We start from the raw sequence: 24,757 nt of genomic DNA on the forward strand, positions 1-24,757 counted from the left end.
GTCAATTTTTGTTGGTTTTCATCTAATGAACTTATTTCAGTCAGCTAGATCTTTCTTCTTCAAAGCAAAAAGATTTTATCTTCAAATACAAGAACTTTTCGTGGTTTTGATGGTTTTCAGCAAATGAACAGATTTCAGCGAGCTGGAAGTTTTTTCTTTAATAGCCTAAGATTTTATCTTAAAATACAAGAACTTTTCGTGGTTCTTGTCAATTTTTGTTGGTTTTCATCGAATGAACTTATTTCAGTCAGCGAGATCTTTCTTCTTCAAAGCAAAAAGATTTTATCTTCAAATACAAGAACTTTTCGTGGTTTTGATGGTTTTCAGCAAATGAACATATTTCAGCGAGCTGGAAGTTTTTTCCTTAATAGAGTAAGATTTTATCTTAAAATACAAGAACTTTTCGTGGTTCTTGTCAATTTTTGTTGGTTTTCATCTAATGAACTTATTTCAGTCAGCTAGATCTTTCTTCTTCAAAGAAAAAAGATTTTATCTTCAAATACAAGAACTTTTCGTGGTTTTGTTGGTTTTCAGCAAATGAACATATTTCAGCGAGCTGGGAGTTTTTTCTTTAATAGCGTAAGATTTTATCTTAAAATACAAGAACTTTTCGTGGTTCTTGTCAATTTTTGTTGGTTTTCATCTAATGAACTTATTTCAGTCAGCTAGATCTTTCTTCTTCAAAGCAAAAAGATTTTATCTTCAAATACAAGAACTTTTCGTGGTTTTGATGGTTTTCAGCAAATGAACATATTTCAGCGAGCTGGAAGTTTTTTCCTGAATAGAGTAAGATTTTATCTTAAAATACAAGAACTTTTCGTGGTTCTTGTCAATTTTTGTTGGTTTTCATCTAATTAACTTATTTCAGTCAGCTCGATCTTTCTTTGTCAAAGCAAAAAGATTTTATCTTCAAATACAAGAACTTTTGGTGGTTTTGTTGGTTTTCAGCAAATGAACAGATTTCAGCGAGCTGGAAGTTTTTTCCTTAATAGAGTAAGATTTTATCTTAAAATACAAGAACTTTTCGTGGTTCTTGTCAATTTTTGTTGGTTTTCATCTAATGAACTTATTTCAGTCAGCCAGATCTTTCTTCTTCAAAGCAAAAAGATTTTATCTTCAAATACAAGAACTTTTCGTGGTTTTGATGGTTTTCAGCAAATGAACAGATTTCAGCGAGCTGGAAGTTTTTTCTTTAATAGCCTAAGATTTTATCTTAAAATACAAGAACTTTTCGTGGTTCTTGTCAATTTTTGTTGGTTTTCATCTAATGAACTTATTTCAGTCAGCTGGATCTTTCATCTTCAAAGCAAAAAGATTTTATCTTCAAATACAAGAACTTTTCGTGGTTTTGATGGTTTTCAGCAAATGAACATAGTTCAGCGAGCTGGAAGTTTTTTCCTTAATAGAGTAAGATTTTATCTTAAAATACAAGAACTTTTCGTGGTTCTTGTCAATTTTTGTTGGTTTTCATCTAATGAACTTATTTCAGTCAGCTAGATCTTTCTTCTTCAAAGCAAAAAGATTTTATCTTCAAATACAAGAACTTTTTGTGGTTTTGATGGTTTTCAGCAAATGAACAGATTTCAGCGAGCTGGAAGTTTTTTCTTTAATAGCCTAAGATTTTATCTTAAAATACAAGAACTTTTCGTGGTTCTTGTCAATTTTTGTTGGTTTTCATCGAATGAACTTATTTCAGTCAGCTAGATCTTTCTTCTTCAAAGCAAAAAGATTTTATCTTCAAATACAAGAACTTTTCGTGGTTTTGATGGTTTTCAGCAAATGAACATATTTCAGCGAGCTGGAAGTTTTTTCCTGAATAGAGTCAGATTTTATCTTAAAATACAAGAACTTTTCGTGGTTCTTGTCAATTTTTGTTGGTTTTCATCTAATGAACTTATTTCAGTCAGCTAGATCTTTCTTCTTCAAAGAAAAAAGATTTTATCTTCAAATACAAGAACTTTTCGTGGTTTTGTTGGTTTTCAGCAAATGAACATATTTCAGCGAGATGGGAGTTTTTTCTTTAATAGCGTAAGATTTTATCTTAAAATACAAGAACTTTTCGTGGTTCTTGTCAATTTTTGTTGGTTTTCATCTAATGAACTTATTTCAGTCAGCCAGATCTTTCTTCTTCAAAGCAAAAAGATTTTATCTTCAAATACAAGAACTTTTCGTGGTTTTGATGGTTTTCAGTAAATGAACAGATTTCAGCGAGCTGGAAGTTTTTTCTTTGATAGCCTAAGATTTTATCTTAAAATACAAGAACTTTTCGTGGTTCTTGTCAATTTTTGTTGGTTTTCATCTAATGAACTTATTTCAGTCAGCTGGATCTTTCATCTTCAAAGCAAAAAGATTTTATCTTCAAATACAAGGACTTTTCGTGGTTTTGATGGTTTTCAGCAAATGAACATATTTCAGCGAGCTGGAAGTTTTTTCCTGAATCGAGTAAGATTTTATCTTAAAATACAAGAACTTTTCGTGGTTCTTGTCAATTTTTGTTGGTTTTCATCTAATGAACTTATTTCAGTCAGCTAGATCTTTCTTCTTCAAAGCAAAAAGATTTTATCTTCAAATACAAGAACTTTTCGTGGTTCTGTTGGTTTTCAGCAAATGAACATATTTCAGCGAGCTGGGAGTTTTTTCTTTAATAGCGTAAGATTTTATCTTAAAATACAAGAACTTTTCGTGGTTCTTGTCAATTTTTGTTGGTTTTCATCCAATGAACTTATTTCAGTCAGCTAGATCTTTCTTCTTCAAAGCAAAAAGATTTTATCTTCAAATACAAGAACATTTCGCGGTTTTGTTGTTTTTCAGCAAATGAACATATTTCAGCGAGCTGGGAGTTTTTTCTTTAACAGAGTAAGATTTTATCTTAAAATACAATTACTTTTCGTGGTTCTTGTCAATTTTTGTTGGTTTTCATCTAATGAAGTTATTTCAGTCAGCTAGATCTTTCTTCCTCAAAGCAAAAAGATTTTATCTTCAAATACAAGAACTTTTCGTGGTTTTGATGGTTTTCAGCAAATGAACATATTTCAGCGAGCTGGGAGTTTTTTCTTTAATAGCGTAAGATTTTATCTTAAAATACAAGAACTTTTCGTGGTTCTTGTCAATTTTTGTTGGTTTTCATCTAATGAACTTATTTCAGTCAGCTAGATCTTTCTTCTTCAAAGCAAAAAGATTTTTTCTTCAAATACAAGAACTTTTCGTGGTTTTGTTGGTTTTCAGCAAATGAACATATTTCAGCGAGCTGGAAGTTTTTTCCTTAATAGAGTAAGATTTTATCTTAAAATACAAGAACTTTTCGTGGTTCTTGTCAATTTTTGTTGGTTTTCATCCAATGAACTTATTTCAGTCAGCTAGATCTTTCTTCTTCAAAGCAAAAAGATTTTATCTTCAAATACAAGAACTTTTCGTGGTTTTGATGGTTTTCAGCAAATGAACAGATTTCAGCGAGCTGGAAGTTTTTTCTTTAATAGCCTAAGATTTTATCTTAAAATACAAGAACTTTTCGTGGTTCTTGTCAATTTTTGTTGGTTTTCATCGAATGAACTTATTTCAGTCAGCGAGATCTTTCTTCTTCAAAGCAAAAAGATTTTATCTTCAAATACAAGAACTTTTCGTGGTTTTGATGGTTTTCAGCAAATGAACATATTTCAGCGAGCTGGAAGTTTTTTCCTTAATAGAGTAAGATTTTATCTTAAAATACAAGAACTTTTCGTGGTTCTTGTCAATTTTTGTTGGTTTTCATCTAATGAACTTATTTCAGTCAGCTAGATCTTTCTTCTTCAAAGAAAAAATATTTTATCTTCAAATACAAGAACTTTTCGTGGTTTTGTTGGTTTTCAGCAAATGAACATATTTCAGCGAGCTGGGAGTTTTTTCTTTAATAGCGTAAGATTTTATCTTAAAATACAAGAACTTTTCGTGGTTCTTGTCAATTTTTGTTGGTTTTCATCTAATGAACTTATTTCAGTCAGCTAGATCTTTCTTCTTCAAAGCAAAAAGATTTTATCTTCAAATACAAGAACTTTTCGTGGTTTTGATGGTTTTCAGCAAATGAACATATTTCAGCGAGCTGGAAGTTTTTTCCTGAATAGAGTAAGATTTTATCTTAAAATACAAGAACTTTTCGTGGTTCTTGTCAATTTTTGTTGGTTTTCATCTAATTAACTTATTTCAGTCAGCTCGATCTTTCTTCGTCAAAGCAAAAAGATTTTATCTTCAAATACAAGAACTTTTGGTGGTTTTGTTGGTTTTCAGCAAATGAACAGATTTCAGCGAGCTGGAAGTTTTTTCCTTAATAGAGTAAGATTTTATCTTAAAATACAAAAACTTTTCGTGGTTCTTGTCAATTTTTGTTGGTTTTCATCTAATGAACTTATTTCAGTCAGCCAGATCTTTCTTCTTCAAAGCAAAAAGATTTTATCTTCAAATACAAGAACTTTTCGTGGTTTTGATGGTTTTCAGCAAATGAACAGATTTCAGCGAGCTGGAAGTTTTTTCTTTAATAGCCTAAGATTTTATCTTAAAATACAAGAACTTTTCGTGGTTCTTGTCAATTTTTGTTGGTTTTCATCTAATGAACTTATTTCAGTCAGCTGGATCTTTCATCTTCAAAGCAAAAAGATTTTATCTTCAAATACAAGAACTTTTCGTGGTTTTGATGGTTTTCAGCAAATGAACATATTTCAGCGAGCTGGAAGTTTTTTCCTGAATCGAGTAAGATTTTATCTTAAAATACAAGAACTTTTCGTGGTTCTTGTCAATTTTTGTTGGTTTTCATCTGATGAACTTATTTCAGTCAGCTAGATCTTTCTTCTTCAAAGCAAAAAGATTTTATCTTCAAATACAAGAACTTTTCGTGGTTCTGTTGGTTTTCAGCAAATGAACATATTTCAGCGAGCTGGGAGTTTTTTCTTTAATAGCGTAAGATTTTATCTTAAAATACAAGAACTTTTCGTGGTTCTTGTCAATTTTTGTTGGTTTTCATCTAATGAACTTATTTCAGTCAGCTAGATCTTTCTTCTTCAAAGCAAAAAGATTTTATCTTCAAATACAAGAACTTTTCGTGGTTTTGATGGTTTTCAGCAAATGAACATATTTCAGCGAGCTGGAAGTTTTTTCCTTAATAGAGTAAGATTTTATCTTAAAATACAAGAACTTTTCGTGGTTCTTGTCAATTTTTGTTGGTTTTCATCTAATGAACTTATTTCAGTCAGCTAGATCTTTCTTCTTCAAAGCAAAAAGATTTTATCTTCAAATACAAGAACTTTTCGTGGTTTTGATGGTTTTCAGCAAATGAACATATTTCAGCGAGCTGGAAGTTTTTTCCTGAATAGAGTAAGATTTTATCTTAAAATACAAGAACTTTTCGTGGTTCTTGTCAATTTTTGTTGGTTTTCATCTAATGAACTTATTTCAGTCAGCTGGATCTTTCTTCTTCAAAGCAAAAAGATTTTATCTTCAAATACAAGAATTTTCGTGGTTTTGATGGTTTTCAGCAAATGAACATATTTCAGCGAGCTGGAAGTTTTTTCCTGAATAGAGTCAGATTTTATCTTAAAATACAAGAACTTTTCGTGGTTCTTGTCAATTTTTGTTGGTTTTCATCTAATGAACTTATTTCAGTCAGCTAGATCTTTCTTCTTCAAAGAAAAAAGATTTTATCTTCAAATACAAGAACTTTTCGTGGTTTTGTTGGTTTTCAGCAAATGAACATATTTCAGCGAGATGGGAGTTTTTTCTTTAATAGCGTAAGATTTTATCTTAAAATACAAGAACTTTTCGTGGTTCTTGTCAATTTTTGTTGGTTTTCATCTAATGAACTTATTTCAGTCAGCCAGATCTTTCTTCTTCAAAGCAAAAAGATTTTATCTTCAAATACAAGAACTTTTCGTGGTTTTGATGGTTTTCAGTAAATGAACAGATTTCAGCGAGCTGGAAGTTTTTTCTTTAATAGCCTAAGATTTTATCTTAAAATACAAGAACTTTTCGTGGTTCTTGTCAATTTTTGTTGGTTTTCATCTAATGAACTTATTTCAGTCAGCTGGATCTTTCATCCTCAAAGCAAAAAGATTTTATCTTCAAATACAAGAACTTTTCGTGGTTTTGATGGTTTTCAGCAAATGAACATATTTCAGCGAGCTGGAAGTTTTTTCCTGAATCGAGTAAGATTTTATCTTAAAATACAAGAACTTTTCGTGGTTCTTGTCAATTTTTGTTGGTTTTCATCTAATGAACTTATTTCAGTCAGCTAGATCTTTCTTCTTCAAAGCAAAAAGATTTTATCTTCAAATACAAGAACTTTTCGTGGTTCTGTTGGTTTTCAGCAAATGAACATATTTCAGCGAGCTGGGAGTTTTTTCTTTAATAGCGTAAGATTTTATCTTAAAATACAAGAACTTTTCGTGGTTCTTGTCAATTTTTGTTGGTTTTCATCTAATGAAGTTATTTCAGTCAGCTAGATCTTTCTTCCTCAAAGCAAAAAGATTTTATCTTCAAATACAAGAACTTTTCGTGGTTTTGATGGTTTTCAGCAAATGAACATATTTCAGCGAGCTGGGAGTTTTTTCTTTAATAGCGTAAGATTTTATCTTAAAATACAAGAACTTTTCGTGGTTCTTGTCAATTTTTGTTGGTTTTCATCTAATGAACTTATTTCAGTCAGCTAGATCTTTCTTCTTCAAAGCAAAAAGATTTTTTCTTCAAATACAAGAACTTTTCGTGGTTTTGTTGGTTTTCAGCAAATGAACATATTTCAGCGAGCTGGAAGTTTTTTCCTTAATAGAGTAAGATTTTATCTTAAAATACAAGAACTTTTCGTGGTTCTTGTCAATTTTTGTTGGTTTTCATCCAATGAACTTATTTCAGTCAGCTAGATCTTTCTTCTTCAAAGCAAAAAGATTTTATCTTCAAATACAAGAACTTTTCGTGGTTTTGATGGTTTTCAGCAAATGAACAGATTTCAGCGAGCTGGAAGTTTTTTCTTTAATAGCCTAAGATTTTATCTTAAAATACAAGAACTTTTCGTGGTTCTTGTCAATTTTTGTTGGTTTTCATCGAATGAACTTATTTCAGTCAGCGAGATCTTTCTTCTTCAAAGCAAAAAGATTTTATCTTCAAATACAAGAACTTTTCGTGGTTTTGATGGTTTTCAGCAAATGAACATATTTCAGCGAGCTGGAAGTTTTTTCCTGAATAGAGTAAGATTTTATCTTAAAATACAAGAACTTTTCGTGGTTCTTGTCAATTTTTGTTGGTTTTCATCTAATGAACTTATTTCAGTCAGCTAGATCTTTCTTCTTCAAAGAAAAAATATTTTATCTTCAAATACAAGAACTTTTCGTGGTTTTGTTGGTTTTCAGCAAATGAACATATTTCAGCGAGCTGGGAGTTTTTTCTTTAATAGCGTAAGATTTTATCTTAAAATACAAGAACTTTTCGTGGTTCTTGTCAATTTTTGTTGGTTTTCATCTAATGAACTTATTTTAGTCAGCTAGATCTTTCTTCTTCAAAGCAAAAAGATTTTATCTTCAAATACAAGAACTTTTCGTGGTTTTGATGGTTTTCAGCAAATGAACATATTTCAGCGAGCTGGAAGTTTTTTCCTGAATAGAGTAAGATTTTATCTTAAAATACAAGAACTTTTCGTGGTTCTTGTCAATTTTTGTTGGTTTTCATCTAATTAACTTATTTCAGTCAGCTCGATCTTTCTTCGTCAAAGCAAAAAGATTTTATCTTCAAATACAAGAACTTTTGGTGGTTTTGTTGGTTTTCAGCAAATGAACAGATTTCAGCGAGCTGGAAGTTTTTTCCTTAATAGAGTAAGATTTTATCTTAAAATACAAAAACTTTTCGTGGTTCTTGTCAATTTTTGTTGGTTTTCATCTAATGAACTTACTTCAGTCAGCCAGATCTTTCTTCTTCAAAGCAAAAAGATTTTATCTTCAAATACAAGAACTTTTCGTGGTTTTGATGGTTTTCAGCAAATGAACAGATTTCAGTGAGCTGGAAGTTTTTTCTTTAATAGCCTAAGATTTTATCTTAAAATACAAGAACTTTTCGTGGTTCTTGTCAATTTTTGTTGGTTTTCATCTAATGAACTTATTTCAGTCAGCTGGATCTTTCATCTTCAAAGCAAAAAGATTTTATCTTCAAATACAAGAACTTTTCGTGGTTTTGATGGTTTTCAGCAAATGAACATATTTCAGCGAGCTGGAAGTTTTTTCCTGAATCGAGTAAGATTTTATCTTAAAATACAAGAACTTTTCGTGGTTCTTGTCAATTTTTGTTGGTTTTCATCTAATGAACTTATTTCAGTCAGCTAGATCTTTCTTCTTCAAAGCAAAAAGATTTTATCTTCAAATACAAGAACTTTTCGTGGTTCTGTTGGTTTTCAGCAAATGAACATATTTCAGCGAGCTGGGAGTTTTTTCTTTAATAGCGTAAGATTTTATCTTAAAATACAAGAACTTTTCGTGGTTCTTGTCAATTTTTGTTGGTTTTCATCTAATGAACTTATTTCAGTCAGCTGGATCTTTATTCTTCAAAGAAAAAAGATTTTATCTTCAAATACAAGAACTTTTCGTGGTTTTGATGGTTTTCAGCAAATGAACATATTTCAGCGAGCTGGAAGTTTTTTCCTTAATAGAGTAAGATTTTATCTTAAAATACAAGAACTTTTCGTGGTTCTTGTCAATTTTTGTTGGTTTTCATCTAATGAACTTATTTCAGTCAGCTAGATCTTTCTTCTTCAAAGCAAAAAGATTTTATCTTCAAATACAAGAACTTTTCGTGGTTTTGATGGTTTTCAGCAAATGAACATATTTCAGCGAGCTGGAAGTTTTTTCCTGAATAGAGTAAGATTTTATCTTAAAATACAAGAACTTTTCGTGGTTCTTGTCAATTTTTGTTGGTTTTCATCTAATTAACTTATTTCAGTCAGCTCGATCTTTCTTCGTCAAAGCAAAAAGATTTTATCTTCAAATACAAGAACTTTTGGTGGTTTTGTTGGTTTTCAGCAAATGAACAGATTTCAGCGAGCTGGAAGTTTTTTCCTTAATAGAGTAAGATTTTATCTTAAAATACAAAAACTTTTCGTGGTTCTTGTCAATTTTTGTTGGTTTTCATCTAATGAACTTATTTCAGTCAGCCAGATCTTTCTTCTTCAAAGCAAAAAGATTTTATCTTCAAATACAAGAACTTTTCGTGGTTTTGATGGTTTTCAGCAAATGAACAGATTTCAGCGAGCTGGAAGTTTTTTCTTTAATAGCCTAAGATTTTATCTTAAAATACAAGAACTTTTCGTGGTTCTTGTCAATTTTTGTTGGTTTTCATCTAATGAACTTATTTCAGTCAGCTGGATCTTTCATCTTCAAAGCAAAAAGATTTTATCTTCAAATACAAGAACTTTTCGTGGTTTTGATGGTTTTCAGCAAATGAACATATTTCAGCGAGCTGGAAGTTTTTTCCTGAATCGAGTAAGATTTTATCTTAAAATACAAGAACTTTTCGTGGTTCTTGTCAATTATTGTTGGTTTTCATCTAATGAACTTATTTCAGTCAGCTAGATCTTTCTTCTTCAAAGCAAAAAGATTTTATCTTCAAATACAAGAACTTTTCGTGGTTCTGTTGGTTTTCAGCAAATGAACATATTTCAGCGAGCTGGGAGTTTTTTCTTTAATAGCATAAGATTTTATCTTAAAATACAAGAACTTTTCGTGGTTCTTGTCAATTTTTGTTGGTTTTCATCTAATGAACTTATTTCAGTCAGCTAGATCTTTCTTCTTCAAAGCAAAAAGATTTTATCTTCAAATACAAGAACTTTTCGTGGTTTTGATGGTTTTCAGCAAATGAACATATTTCAGCGAGCTGGAAGTTTTTTCCTTAATAGAGTAAGATTTTATCTTAAAATACAAGACCTTTTCGTGGTTCTTGTCAATTTTTGTTGGTTTTCATCTAATGAACTTATTTCAGTCAGCTAGATCTTTCTTCTTCAAAGCAAAAAGATTTTATCTTCAAATACAAGAACTTTTCGTGGTTTTGATGGTTTTCAGCAAATGAACAGATTTCAGCGAGCTGGAAGTTTTTTCTTTAATAGCCTAAGATTTTATCTTAAAATACAAGAACTTTTCGTGGTTCTTGTCAATTTTTGTTGGTTTTCATCGAATGAACTTATTTCAGTCAGCTAGATCTTTCTTCTTCAAAGCAAAAAGATTTTATCTTCAAATACAAGAACTTTTCGTGGTTTTGATGGTTTTCAGCAAATGAACATATTTCAGCGAGCTGGAAGTTTTTTCCTGAATAGAGTAAGATTTTATCTTAAAATACAAGAACTTTTCGTGGTTCTTGTCAATTTTTGTTGGTTTTCATCTAATGAACTTATTTCAGTCAGCTAGATCTTTCTTCTTCAAAGAAAAAAGATTTTATCTTCAAATACAAGAACTTTTCGTGGTTTTGTTGGTTTTCAGCAAATGAACATATTTCAGCGAGCTGGGAGTTTTTTCTTTAATAGCGTAAGATTTTATCTTAAAATACAAGAACTTTTCGTGGTTCTTGTCAATTTTTGTTGGTTTTCATCTAATGAACTTATTTCAGTCAGCTGGATCTTTCTTCTTCAAAGCAAAAAGATTTTATCTTCAAATACAAGAACTTTTCGTGGTTTTGATGGTTTTCAGCAAATGAACAGATTTCAGCGAGCTGGAAGTTTTTTCTTTAATAGCCTAAGATTTTATCTTAAAATACAAGAACTTTTCGTGGTTCTTGTCAATTTTTGTTGGTTTTCATCTAATGAACTTATTTCAGTCAGCTCGATCTTTCTTCGTCAAAGCAAAAAGATTTTATCTTCAAATACAAGAACTTTTGGTGGTTTTGTTGGTTTTCAGCAAATGAACAGATTTCAGCGAGCTGGAAGTTTTTTCCTTAATAGAGTAAGATTTTATCTTAAAATACAAGAACTTTTCGTGGTTCTTGTCAATTTTTGTTGGTTTTCATCTAATGAACTTATTACAGTCAGCTAGATCTTTCTTCTTCAAAGCAAAAAGATTTTATCTTCAAATACAAGAACTTTTCGTGGTTTTGATGGTTTTCAGCAAATGAACAGATTTCAGCGAGCTGGAAGTTTTTTCTTTAATAGCGTAAGATTTTATCTTAAAATACAAGAACTTTTCGTGGTTCTTGTCAATTTTTGTTGGTTTTCATCTCATGAACTTATTTCAGTCAGCTAGATCTTTCTTCTTCAAAGCAAAAAGATTTTATCTTCAAATACAAGAACTTTTCGTGGTTTTGTTGGTTTTCAGCAAATGAACATATTTCAGCGAGCTGGGAGTTTTTTCTTTAATAGCGTAAGATTTTATCTTAAAATACAAGAACTTTTCGTGGTTCTTGTCAATTTTTGTTGGTTTTCATCTAATGAACTTATTTCAGTCAGCTAGATCTTTCTTCTTCAAAGCAAAAAGATTTTATCTTCAAATACAAGAACTTTTCGTGGTTCTGTTGGTTTTCAGCAAATGAACATATTTCAGCGAGCTGGGAGTTTTTTCTTTAATAGCATAAGATTTTATCTTAAAATACAAGAACTTTTCGTGGTTCTTGTCAATTTTTGTTGGTTTTCATCTAATGAACTTATTTCAGTCAGCTAGATCTTTCTTCTTCAAAGCAAAAAGATTTTATCTTCAAATACAAGAACTTTTCGTGGTTTTGATGGTTTTCAGCAAATGAACATATTTCAGCGAGCTGGAAGTTTTTTCCTTAATAGAGTAAGATTTTATCTTAAAATACAAGAACTTTTCGTGGTTCTTGTCAATTTTTGTTGGTTTTCATCTAATGAACTTATTTCAGTCAGCTAGATCTTTCTTCTTCAAAGCAAAAAGATTTTATCTTCAAATACAAGAACTTTTCGTGGTTTTGATGGTTTTCAGCAAATGAACAGATTTCAGCGAGCTGGAAGTTTTTTCTTTAATAGCCTAAGATTTTATCTTAAAATACAAGAACTTTTCGTGGTTCTTGTCAATTTTTGTTGGTTTTCATCGAATGAACTTATTTCAGTCAGCTAGATCTTTCTTCTTCAAAGCAAAAAGATTTTATCTTCAAATACAAGAACTTTTCGTGGTTTTGATGGTTTTCAGCAAATGAACATATTTCAGCGAGCTGGAAGTTTTTTCCTGAATAGAGTAAGATTTTATCTTAAAATACAAGAACTTTTCGTGGTTCTTGTCAATTTTTGTTGGTTTTCATCTAATGAACTTATTTCAGTCAGCTAGATCTTTCTTCTTCAAAGAAAAAAGATTTTATCTTCAAATACAAGAACTTTTCGTGGTTTTGTTGGTTTTCAGCAAATGAACATATTTCAGCGAGCTGGGAGTTTTTTCTTTAATAGCGTAAGATTTTATCTTAAAATACAAGAACTTTTCGTGGTTCTTGTCAATTTTTGTTGGTTTTCATCTAATGAACTTATTTCAGTCAGCTGGATCTTTCTTCTTCAAAGCAAAAAGATTTTATCTTCAAATACAAGAACTTTTCGCGGTTTTGTTGTTTTTCAGCAAATGAACATATTTCAGCGAGCTGGGAGTTTTTTCTTTAACAGAGTAAGATTTTATCTTAAAATACAAGAACTTTTCGTGGTTCTTGTCAATTTTTGTTGGTTTTCATCTAATGAACTTATTTCAGTCAGCTAGATCTTTCTTCTTCAAAGCAAAAAGATTTTATCTTCAAATACAAGAACTTTTGGTGGTTTTGTTGGTTTTCAGCAAATGAACAGATTTCAGCGAGCTGGAAGTTTTTTCCTTAATAGAGTAAGATTTTATCTTAAAATACAAGAACTTTTCGTGGTTCTTGTCAATTTTTGTTGGTTTTCATCTAATGAACTTATTTCAGTCAGCTAGATCTTTCTTCTTCAAAGCAAAAAGATTTTATCTTCAAATACAAGAACTTTTCGTGGTTTTGATGGTTTTCAGCAAATGAACATATTTCAGCGAGCTGGAAGTTTTTTCCTTAATAGAGTAAGATTTTATCTTAAAATACAAGAACTTTTCGTGGTTCTTGTCAATTTTTGTTGGTTTTCATCTAATGAACTTATTTCAGTCAGCTAGATCTTTCTTCTTCAAAGCAAAAAGATTTTATCTTCAAATACAAGAACTTTTCGTGGTTTTGATGGTTTTCAGCAAATGAACAGATTTCAGCGAGCTGGAAGTTTTTTCTTTAATAGCCTAAGATTTTATCTTAAAATACAAGAACTTTTCGTGGTTCTTGTCAATTTTTGTTGGTTTTCATCGAATGAACTTATTTCAGTCAGCTAGATCTTTCTTCTTCAAAGCAAAAAGATTTTATCTTCAAATACAAGAACTTTTCGTGGTTTTGATGGTTTTCAGCAAATGAACATATTTCAGCGAGCTGGAAGTTTTTTCCTGAATAGAGTAAGATTTTATCTTAAAATACAAGAACTTTTCGTGGTTCTTGTCAATTTTTGTTGGTTTTCATCTAATGAACTTATTTCAGTCAGCTAGATCTTTCTTCTTCAAAGAAAAAAGATTTTATCTTCAAATACAAGAACTTTTCGTGGTTTTGTTGGTTTTCAGCAAATGAACATATTTCAGCGAGCTGGGAGTTTTTTCTTTAATAGCGTAAGATTTTATCTTAAAATACAAGAACTTTTCGTGGTTCTTGTCAATTTTTGTTGGTTTTCATCTAATGAACTTATTTCAGTCAGCTGGATCTTTCTTCTTCAAAGCAAAAAGATTTTATCTTCAAATACAAGAACTTTTCGCGGTTTTGTTGTTTTTCAGCAAATGAACATATTTCAGCGAGCTGGGAGTTTTTTCTTTAACAGAGTAAGATTTTATCTTAAAATACAAGAACTTTTCGTGGTTCTTGTCAATTTTTGTTGGTTTTCATCTAATGAACTTATTTCAGTCAGCTAGATCTTTCTTCTTCAAAGCAAAAAGATTTTATCTTCAAATACAAGAACTTTTCGTGGTTTTGATGGTTTTCAGCAAATGAACATATTTCAGCGAGCTGGAAGTTTTTTCCTTAATAGAGTAAGATTTTATCTTAAAATACAAGAACTTTTCGTGGTTCTTGTCAATTTTTGTTGGTTTTCATCTAATGAACTTATTTCAGTCAGCTAGATCTTTCTTCTTCAAAGAAAAAAGATTTTATCTTCAAATACAAGAACTTTTCGTGGTTTTGTTGGTTTTCAGCAAATGAACATATTTCATCGAGCTGGGAGTTTTTTCTTTAATAGCGTAAGATTTTATCTTAAAATACAAGAACTTTTCGTGGTTCTTGTCAATTTTTGTTGGTTTTCATCTAATGAACTTATTTCAGTCAGCTGGATCTTTCTTCTTCAAAGCAAAAAGATTTTATCTTCAAATACAAGAACTTTTCGTGGTTTTGATGGTTTTCAGCAAATGAACAGATTTCAGCGAGCTGGAAGTTTTTTCTTTAATAGCCTAAGATTTTATCTTAAAATACAAGAACTTTTCGTGGTTCTTGTCAATTTTTGTTGGTTTTCATCTAATGAACTTATTTCAGTCAGCTCGATCTTTCTTCGTCAAAGCAAAAAGATTTTATCTTCAAATACAAGAACTTTTGGTGGTTTTGTTGGTTTTCAGCAAATGAACAGATTTCAGCGAGCTGGAAGTTTTTTCCTTAATAGAGTAAGATTTTATCTTAAAATACAAGAACTTTTCGTGGTTCTTGTCAATTTTTGTTGGTTTTCATCTAATGAACTTATTACAGTCAGCTAGATCTTTCTTCTTCAAAGCAAAAAGATTTTATCTTCAAATACAAGAACTTTTCGTGGTTTTGATGGTTTTCAGCAAATGAACAGATTTCAGCGAGCTGGAAGTTTTTTCTTTAATAGCGTAAGATTTTATCTTAAAATACAAGAACTTTTCGTGGTTCTTGTCAATTTTTGTTGGTTTTCATCTCATGAACTTATTTCAGTCAGCTAGATCTTTCTTCTTCAAAGCAAAAAGATTTTATCTTCAAATACAAGAACTTTTCGTGGTTTTGATGGTTTTCAGCAAATGAACATATTTCAGCGAGCTGGAAGTTTTTTCCTTAATAGAGTAAGATTTTATCTTAAAATACAAGAACTTTTCGTGGTTCTTGTCAATTTTTGTTGGTTTTCATCTAATGAACTTATTTCAGTCAGCTGGATCTTTATTCTTCAAAGAAAAAAGATTTTATCTTCAAATACAAGAACTTTTCGTGGTTTTGTTGGTTTTCAGCAAATGAACATATTTTAGCGAGCTGGGAGTTTTTTCTTTAATAGCGTAAGATTTTATCTTAAAATACAAGAACTTTTCGTGGTTCTTGTCAATTTTTGTTGGTTTTCATCTAATGAACTTATTTCAGTCAGCTAGATCTTTCTTCTTCAAAGCAAAAAGATTTTATCTTCAAATACAAGAACTTTTCGTGGTTTTGATGGTTTTCAGCAAATGAACAGATTTCAGCGAGCTGGAAGTTTTTTCTTTAATAGCGTAAGATTTTATCTTAAAATACAAGAACTTTTCGTGGTTCTTGTCAATTTTTGTTGGTTTTCATCTCATGAACTTATTTCAGTCAGCTAGATCTTTCTTCAAAGCAAAAAGATTTTATCTTCAAATACAAGAACTTTTCGTGGTTTTGTTGGTTTTCAGCAAATGAACATATTTCAGCGAGCTGGGAGTTTTTTCTTTAATAGCGTAAGATTTTATCTTAAAATACAAGAACTTTTCGTGGTTCTTGTCAATTTTTGTTGGTTTTCATCTAATGAACTTATTTCAGTCAGCTAGATCTTTCTTCTTCAAAGCAAAAAGATTTTATCTTCAAATACAAGAACTTTTCGTGGTTCTGTTGGTTTTCAGCAAATGAACATATTTCAGCGAGCTGGGAGTTTTTTCTTTAATAGCATAAGATTTTATCTTAAAATACAAGAACTTTTCGTGGTTCTTGTCAATTTTTGTTGGTTTTCATCTAATGAACTTATTTCAGTCAGCTAGATCTTTCTTCTTCAAAGCAAAAAGATTTTATCTTCAAATACAAGAACTTTTCGTGGTTTTGATGGTTTTCAGCAAATGAACATATTTCAGCGAGCTGGAAGTTTTTTCCTTAATAGAGTAAGATTTTATCTTAAAATACAAGAACTTTTCGTGGTTCTTGTCAATTTTTGTTGGTTTTCATCTAATGAACTTATTTCAGTCAGCTAGATCTTTCTTCTTCAAAGCAAAAAGATTTTATCTTCAAATACAAGAACTTTTCGTGGTTTTGATGGTTTTCAGCAAATGAACAGATTTCAGCGAGCTGGAAGTTTTTTCTTTAATAGCCTAAGATTTTATCTTAAAATACAAGAACTTTTCGTGGTTCTTGTCAATTTTTGTTGGTTTTCATCGAATGAACTTATTTCAGTCAGCTAGATCTTTCTTCTTCAAAGCAAAAAGATTTTATCTTCAAATACAAGAACTTTTCGTGGTTTTGATGGTTTTCAGCAAATGAACATATTTCAGCGAGCTGGAAGTTTTTTCCTGAATAGAGTAAGATTTTATCTTAAAATACAAGAACTTTTCGTGGTTCTTGTCAATTTTTGTTGGTTTTCATCTAATGAACTTATTTCAGTCAGCTAGATCTTTCTTCTTCAAAGAAAAAAGATTTTATCTTCAAATACAAGAACTTTTCGTGGTTTTGTTGGTTTTCAGCAAATGAACATATTTCAGCGAGCTGGGAGTTTTTTCTTTAATAGCGTAAGATTTTATCTTAAAATACAAGAACTTTTCGTGGTTCTTGTCAATTTTTGTTGGTTTTCATCTAATGAACTTATTTCAGTCAGCTGGATCTTTCTTCTTCAAAGCAAAAAGATTTTATCTTCAAATACAAGAACTTTTCGCGGTTTTGTTGTTTTTCAGCAAATGAACATATTTCAGCGAGCTGGGAGTTTTTTCTTTAACAGAGTAAGATTTTATCTTAAAATACAAGAACTTTTCGTGGTTCTTGTCAATTTTTGTTGGTTTTCATCTAATGAACTTATTTCAGTCAGCTAGATCTTTCTTCTTCAAAGCAAAAAGATTTTATCTTCAAATACAAGAACTTTTCGTGGTTTTGATGGTTTTCAGCAAATGAACATATTTCAGCGAGCTGGAAGTTTTTTCCTTAATAGAGTAAGATTTTATCTTAAAATACAAGAACTTTTCGTGGTTCTTGTCAATTTTTGTTGGTTTTCATCTAATGAACTTATTTCAGTCAGCTAGATCTTTCTTCTTCAAAGAAAAAAGATTTTATCTTCAAATACAAGAACTTTTCGTGGTTTTGTTGGTTTTCAGCAAATGAACATATTTCATCGAGCTGGGAGTTTTTTCTTTAATAGCGTAAGATTTTATCTTAAAATACAAGAACTTTTCGTGGTTCTTGTCAATTTTTGTTGGTTTTCATCTAATGAACTTATTTCAGTCAGCTGGATCTTTCTTCTTCAAAGCAAAAAGATTTTATCTTCAAATACAAGAACTTTTCGTGGTTTTGATGGTTTTCAGCAAATGAACAGATTTCAGCGAGCTGGAAGTTTTTTCTTTAATAGCCTAAGATTTTATCTTAAAATACAAGAACTTTTCGTGGTTCTTGTCAATTTTTGTTGGTTTTCATCTAATGAACTTATTTCAGTCAGCTCGATCTTTCTTCGTCAAAGCAAAAAGATTTTATCTTCAAATACAAGAACTTTTGGTGGTTTTGTTGGTTTTCAGCAAATGAACAGATTTCAGCGAGCTGGAAGTTTTTTCCTTAATAGAGTAAGATTTTATCTTAAAATACAAGAACTTTTCGTGGTTCTTGTCAATTTTTGTTGGTTTTCATCTAATGAACTTATTACAGTCAGCTAGATCTTTCTTCTTCAAAGCAAAAAGATTTTATCTTCAAATACAAGAACTTTTCGTGGTTTTGATGGTTTTCAGCAAATGAACAGATTTCAGCGAGCTGGAAGTTTTTTCTTTAATAGCGTAAGATTTTATCTTAAAATACAAGAACTTTTCGTGGTTCTTGTCAATTTTTGTTGGTTTTCATCTCATGAACTTATTTCAGTCAGCTAGATCTTTCTTCTTCAAAGCAAAAAGATTTTATCTTCAAATACAAGAACTTTTCGTGGTTTTGATGGTTTTCAGCAAATGAACATATTTCAGCGAGCTGGAAGTTTTTTCCTTAATAGAGTAAGATTTTATCTTAAAATACAAGAACTTTTCGTGGTTCTTGTCAATTTTTGTTGGTTTTCATCTAATGAACTTATTTCAGTCAGCTGGATCTTTATTCTTCAAAGAAAAAAGATTTTATCTTCAAATACAAGAACTTTTCGTGGTTTTGTTGGTTTTCAGCAAATGAACATATTTTAGCGAGCTGGGAGTTTTTTCTTTAATAGCGTAAGATTTTATCTTAAAATACAAGAACTTTTCGTGGTTCTTGTCAATTTTTGTTGGTTTTCATCTAATGAACTTATTTCAGTCAGCTAGATCTTTCTTCTTCAAAGCAAAAAGATTTTATCTTCAAATACAAGAACTTTTCGTGGTTTTGATGGTTTTCAGCAAATGAACAGATTTCAGCGAGCTGGAAGTTTTTTCTTTAATAGCCTAAGATTTTATCTTAAAATACAAGAACTTTTCGTGGTTCTTGTCAATTTTTGTTGGTTTTCATCGAATGAACTTATTTCAGTCAGCTGGATCTTTCTTCTTCAAAGCAAAAAGATTTTATCTTCAAATACAAGAACTTTTCGTGGTTTTGATGGTTTTCAGCAAATGAACATATTTCAGCGAGCTGGAAGTTTTTTCCTGAATAGAGTAAGATTTTATCTTAAAATACAAGAACTTTTCGTGGTTCTTGTCAATTTTTGTTGGTTTTCATCTAATGAACTTATTTCAGTCAGCTGGATCTTTCTTCTTCAAAGCAAAAAGATTTTATCTTCAAATACAAGAACTTTTCGTGGTTTTGATGGTTTTCAGCAAATGAACATATTTCAGCGAGCTGGAAGTTTTTTCCTGAATAGAGTAAGATTTTATCTTAAAATACAAGAACTTTTCGTGGTTCTTGTCAATTTTTGTTGGTTTTCATCTAATGAACTTATTTCAGTCATCTAGCTCTTTCTTCTTCAAAGAAAAAAGATTTTATCTTCAAGTACAAGAACTTTTCGTGGTTTTGTTGGTTTTCAGCAAATGAACATATTTCAGCGAGCTGGGAGTTTTTTCTTTAATAGCGTAAGATTTTATCTTAAAATACAAGAACTTTTCGTGATTCTTGTCAATTTCTGTTGGTTTTCATCTAATGAACTTATTTCAGTCAGCTAGATCTTTCTTCTTCAAAGCAAAAAGATTTTATCTTCAAATACAAGAACTTTTCGCGGTTTTGTTGTTTTTCAGCAAATGAACATATTTCAGCGAGCTGGGAGTTATTTCTTTAACAGAGTAAGATTTCATCTTAAAATACAAGAACTTTTCGTGGTTCTTGTCAATTTTTGTTGGTTTTCATCTGATGAACTTATTTCAGTCAGCTAGATCTTTCTTCTTCAAAGCAAAAAGATTTTATCTTCAAATACAAGAACTTTTCGTGGTTTTGATGGTTTTCAGCAAATGAACATATTTCAGCGAGCTGGAAGTTTTTTCCTTAATAGAGTAAGATTTTATCTTAAAATACAAGAACTTTTCGTGGTTCCTGTCAATTTTTGTTGGTTTTCATCTAATGAACTTATTTCAGTCAGCTAGATCTTTCTTCTTCAAAGCAAAAAGATTTTATCTTCAAATACAAGAACTTTTCGTGGTTTTGATGGTTTTCAGCAAATGAACAGATTTCAGCGAGCTGGGAATTTTTTCTTTAATAGCATAAGATTTTATCTTAAAATACAAGAACTTTTCGTGGTTCTTGTCAATTTTTGTTGGTTTTCATCTAATGAACTTATTTCAGTCAGCTCGATCTTTCTTCGTCAAAGCAAAAAGATTTTATCTTCAAATACAAGAACTTTTCGTGGTTTTGATGGTTTTCAGCAAATGAACATATTTCAGCGAGCTGGAAGTTTTTTCCTTAATAGAGTAAGATTTTATCTTAAAATACAATAACTTTTCGTGGTTCTTGTCAATTTTTGTTGGTTTTCATCTAATGAACTTATTTCAGTCAGCTAGATCTTTCTTCTTCAAAGCAAAAAGATTTTATCTTCAAATACAAGAACTTTTCGTGGTTTTGATGGTTTTCAGCAAATGAACATATTTCAGCGAGCTGGAAGTTTTTTCCTTAATAGAGTAAGATTTTATCTTAAAATACAAGAACTTTTCGTGGTTCTTGTCAATTTTTGTTGGTTTTCACCTAATGAACTTATTTCAGTCAGCTAGATCTTTCTTCTTCAAAGCAAAAAGATTTTATCTTCAAATTCAAGAACTTTTCGTGGTTTTGATGGTTTTCAGCAAATGAACATATTTCAGAGAGCTGCAAGTTTTTTCCTTAATAGAGTAAGATTTTATCTTAAAATACAAGAACTTTTCGTGGTTCTTGTCAATTTTTGTTGGTTTTCATCGAATGAACTTATTTCAGTCAGCTAGATCTTTCTTCTTCAAAGAAAAAAGATTTTATCTTCAAATACAAGAACTTTTCGTGGTTTTGTTGGTTTTCAGCAAATGAACATATTTCAGCGAGCTGGGAGTTTTTTCTTTAATAGCGTAAGATTTTATCTTAAAATACAAGAACTTTTCGTGGTTCTTGTCAATTTTTGTTGGTTTTCATCTAATGAACTTATTTCAGTCAGCTAGATCTTTCTTCTTCAAAGCAAAAAGATTTTATCTTCAAATACAAGAACTTTTCGTGGTTTTGATGGTTTTCAGCAAATGAACATATTTCAGCGAGCTGGAAGTTTTTTCCTGAATCGAGTAAGATTTTATCTTAAAAAACAAGAACTTTTCGTGGTTCTTGTCAATTTTTGTTGGTTTTCATCGAATGAACTTATTTCAGTCAGCTAGATCTTTCTTCTTCAAAGCAAAAAGATTTTATCTTCAAATACAAGAACTTTTCGTGGTTTTGATGGTTTTCAGCAAATGAACATATATCAGCGAGCTGGAAGTTTTTTCTTTAATAGCCTAAGATTCTATGTTAAAATACAAGAACTTTTCGTGGTTCTTGTCAATTTTTGTTGGTTTTCATCTAATGAACTTATTTCAGTCAGCTAGATCTTTCATCTTCAAAGCAAAAAGATTTTATCTTCAAATACAAGAACTTTTCGTGGTTTTGATGGTTTTCAGCAAATGAACATATTTCAGCGAGCTGGAAGTTTTTTCCTTAATAGAGTAAGATTTTATCTTAAAATACAAGAACTTTTCGTGGTTCTTGTCAATTTTTGTTGGTTTTCATCTAATGAACTTATTTCAGTCAGCTAGATCTTTCTTCTTCAAAGCAAAAAGATTTTATCTTCAAATACAAGAACTTTTCGTGGTTTTGATGGTTTTCAGCAAATGAACATATTTCAGCGAGCTGGAAGTTTTTTCCTTAATAGAGTAAGATTTTATCTGAAAATACAAGAACTTTTCGTGGTTCTTGTCAATTTTTGTTGGTTTTCATCTAATGAACTTATTTCAGTCAGCTAGATCTTTCTTCTTCAAAGCAAAAAGATTTTATCTTCAAATACAAGAACTTTTCGTGGTTTTGATGGTTTTCAGCAAATGAACATATTTCAGCGAGCTGGAAGTTTTTTCCTTAATAGAGTAAGATTTTATCTTAAAATACAAGAACTTTTCGTGGTTCCTGTCAATTTTTGTTGGTTTTCATCTAATGAACTTATTTCAGTCAGCTAGATCTTTCTTCTTCAAAGCAAAAAGATTTTATCTTCAAATACAAGAACTTTTCGTGGTTTTGATGGTTTTCAGCAAATGAACAGATTTCAGCGAGCTGGGAGTTTTTTCTTTAATAGCATAAGATTTTATCTTAAAATACAAGAACTTTTCGTGGTTCTTGTCAATTTTTGTTGGTTTTCATCTAATGAACTTATTTCAGTCAGCTCGATCTTTCTTTGTCAAAGCAAAAAGATTTTATCTTCAAATACAAGAACTTTTCGTGGTTTTGATGGTTTTCAGCAAATGAACATATTTCAGCGAGCTGGAAGTTTTTTCCTTAATAGAGTAAGATTTTATCTTAAAATACAATAACTTTTCGTGGTTCTTGTCAATTTTTGTTGGTTTTCATCTAATGAACTTATTTCAGTCAGCTAGATCTTTCTTCTTCAAAGCAAAAAGATTTTATCTTCAAATACAAGAACTTTTCGTGGTTTTGATGGTTTTCAGCAAATGAACATATTTCAGCGAGCTGGAAGTTTTTTCCTTAATAGAGTAAGATTTTATCTTAAAATACAAGAACTTTTCGTGGTTCTTGTCAATTTTTGTTGGTTTTCATCTAATGAACTTATTTCAGTCAGCTAGATCTTTCTTCTTCAAAGCAAAAAGATTTTATCTTCAAATTCAAGAACTTTTCGTGGTTTTGATGGTTTTCAGCAAATGAACATATTTCAGAGAGCTGCAAGTTTTTTCCTTAATAGAGTAAGATTTTATCTTAAAATACAAGAACTTTTCGTGGTTCTTGTCAATTTTTGTTGGTTTTCATCGAATGAACTTATTTCAGTCAGCTAGATCTTTCTTCTTCAAAGAAAAAAGATTTTATCTTCAAATACAAGAACTTTTCGTGGTTTTGTTGGTTTTCAGCAAATGAACATATTTCAGCGAGCTGGGAGTTTTTTCTTTAATAGCGTAAGATTTTATCTTAAAATACAAGAACTTTTCGTGGTTCTTGTCAATTTTTGTTGGTTTTCATCTAATGAACTTATTTCAGTCAGCTAGATCTTTCTTCTTCAAAGCAAAAAGATTTTATCTTCAAATACAAGAACTTTTCGTGGTTTTGATGGTTTTCAGCAAATGAACATATTTCAGCGAGCTGGAAGTTTTTTCCTGAATCGAGTAAGATTTTATCTTAAAAAACAAGAACTTTTCGTGGTTCTTGTCAATTTTTGTTGGTTTTCATCGAATGAACTTATTTCAGTCAGCTAGATCTTTCTTCTTCAAAGCAAAAAGATTTTATCTTCAAATACAAGAACTTTTCGTGGTTTTGATGGTTTTCAGCAAATGAACATATTTCAGCGAGCTGGAAGTTTTTTCTTTAATAGCCTAAGATTCTATGTTAAAATACAAGAACTTTTCGTGGTTCTTGTCAATTTTTGTTGGTTTTCATCCAATGAACTTATTTCAGTCAGCTAGATCTTTCATCTTCAAAGCAAAAAGATTTTATCTTCAAATACAAGAACTTTTCGTGGTTTTGATGGTTTTCAGCAAATGAACATATTTCAGCGAGCTGGAAGTTTTTTCCTTAATAGAGTAAGATTTTATCTTAAAATACAAGAACTTTTCGTGGTTCTTGTCAATTTTTGTTGGTTTTCATCTAATGAACTTATTTCAGTCAGCTAGATCTTTCTTCTTCAAAGCAAAAAGATTTTATCTTCAAATACAAGAACTTTTCGTGGTTTTGATGGTTTTCAGCAAATGAACATATTTCAGCGAGCTGGAAGTTTTTTCCTTAATAGAGTAAGATTTTATCTGAAAATACAAGAACTTTTCGTGGTTCTTGTCAATTTTTGTTGGTTTTCATCTAATGAACTTATTTCAGTCAGCTAGATCTTTCTTCTTCAAAGCAAAAAGATTTTATCTTCAAATACAAGAACTTTTCGTGGTTTTGATGGTTTTCAGCAAATGAACAGATTTCAGCGAGCTGGAAGTTTTTTCTTTAATAGCCTAAGATTTTATCTTAAAATACAAGAACTTTTCGTGGTTCTTGTCAATTTTTGTTGGTTTTCATCTAATGAACTTATTTCAGTCAGCTAGATCTTTCTTCTTCAAAGAAAAAAGATTTTATCTTCAAATACAAGAACTTTTCGTGGTTTTGTTGGTTTTCAGCAAATGAACATATTTCAGCGAGCTGGGAGTTTTTTCTTTAATAGCGTAAGATTTTATCTTAAAATACAAGAACTTTTCGTGGTTCTTGTCAATTTTTGTTGGTTTTCATCTAATGAACTTATTTCAGTCAGCTAGATCTTTCTTCTTCAAAGCAAAAAGATTTTATCTTCAAATACAAGAACTTTTCGTGGTTTTGATGGTTTTCCGCAAATGAACAGATTTCAGCGAGCTGGAAGTTTTTTCTTTAATAGCCTAAGATTTTATCTTAAAATACAAGAACTTTTCGTGGTTCTTGTCAATTTTTGTTGGTTTTCATCTAATGAACTTATTTCAGTCAGCTAGATCTTTCTTCGTCAAAGCAAAAAGATTTTATCTTCAAATACAAGAACTTTTGGTGGTTTTGTTGGTTTTCAGCAAATGAACAGATTTCAGCGAGCTGGAAGTTTTTTCCTTAATAGAGTAAGATTTTATCTTAAAATACAAGAACTTTTCGTGGTTCTTGTCAATTTTTGTTGGTTTTCATCTAATGAACTTATTTCAGTCAGCTAGATCTTTCTTCTTCAAATCAAAAAGATTTTATCTTCAAATACAAGAACTTTTCGTGGTTTTGATGGTTTTCAGCAAATGAACAGATTTCAGCGAGCTGGAAGTTTTTTCTTTAATAGCCTAAGATTTTATCTTAAAATACAAGAACTTTTCGTGGTTCTTGTCAATTTTTGTTGGTTTTCATCGAATGAACTTATTTCAGTCAGCTAGATCTTTCTTCTTCAAAGCAAAAAGATTTTATCTTCAAATACAAGAACTTTTCGTGGTTTTGATGGTTTTCAGCAAATGAA

This window comes from Heptranchias perlo, unplaced genomic scaffold (genome assembly GCF_035084215.1).
Source record: "Heptranchias perlo isolate sHepPer1 unplaced genomic scaffold, sHepPer1.hap1 HAP1_SCAFFOLD_66, whole genome shotgun sequence".
Classification (NCBI taxonomy): Eukaryota; Metazoa; Chordata; class Chondrichthyes; order Hexanchiformes; family Hexanchidae; genus Heptranchias; species Heptranchias perlo.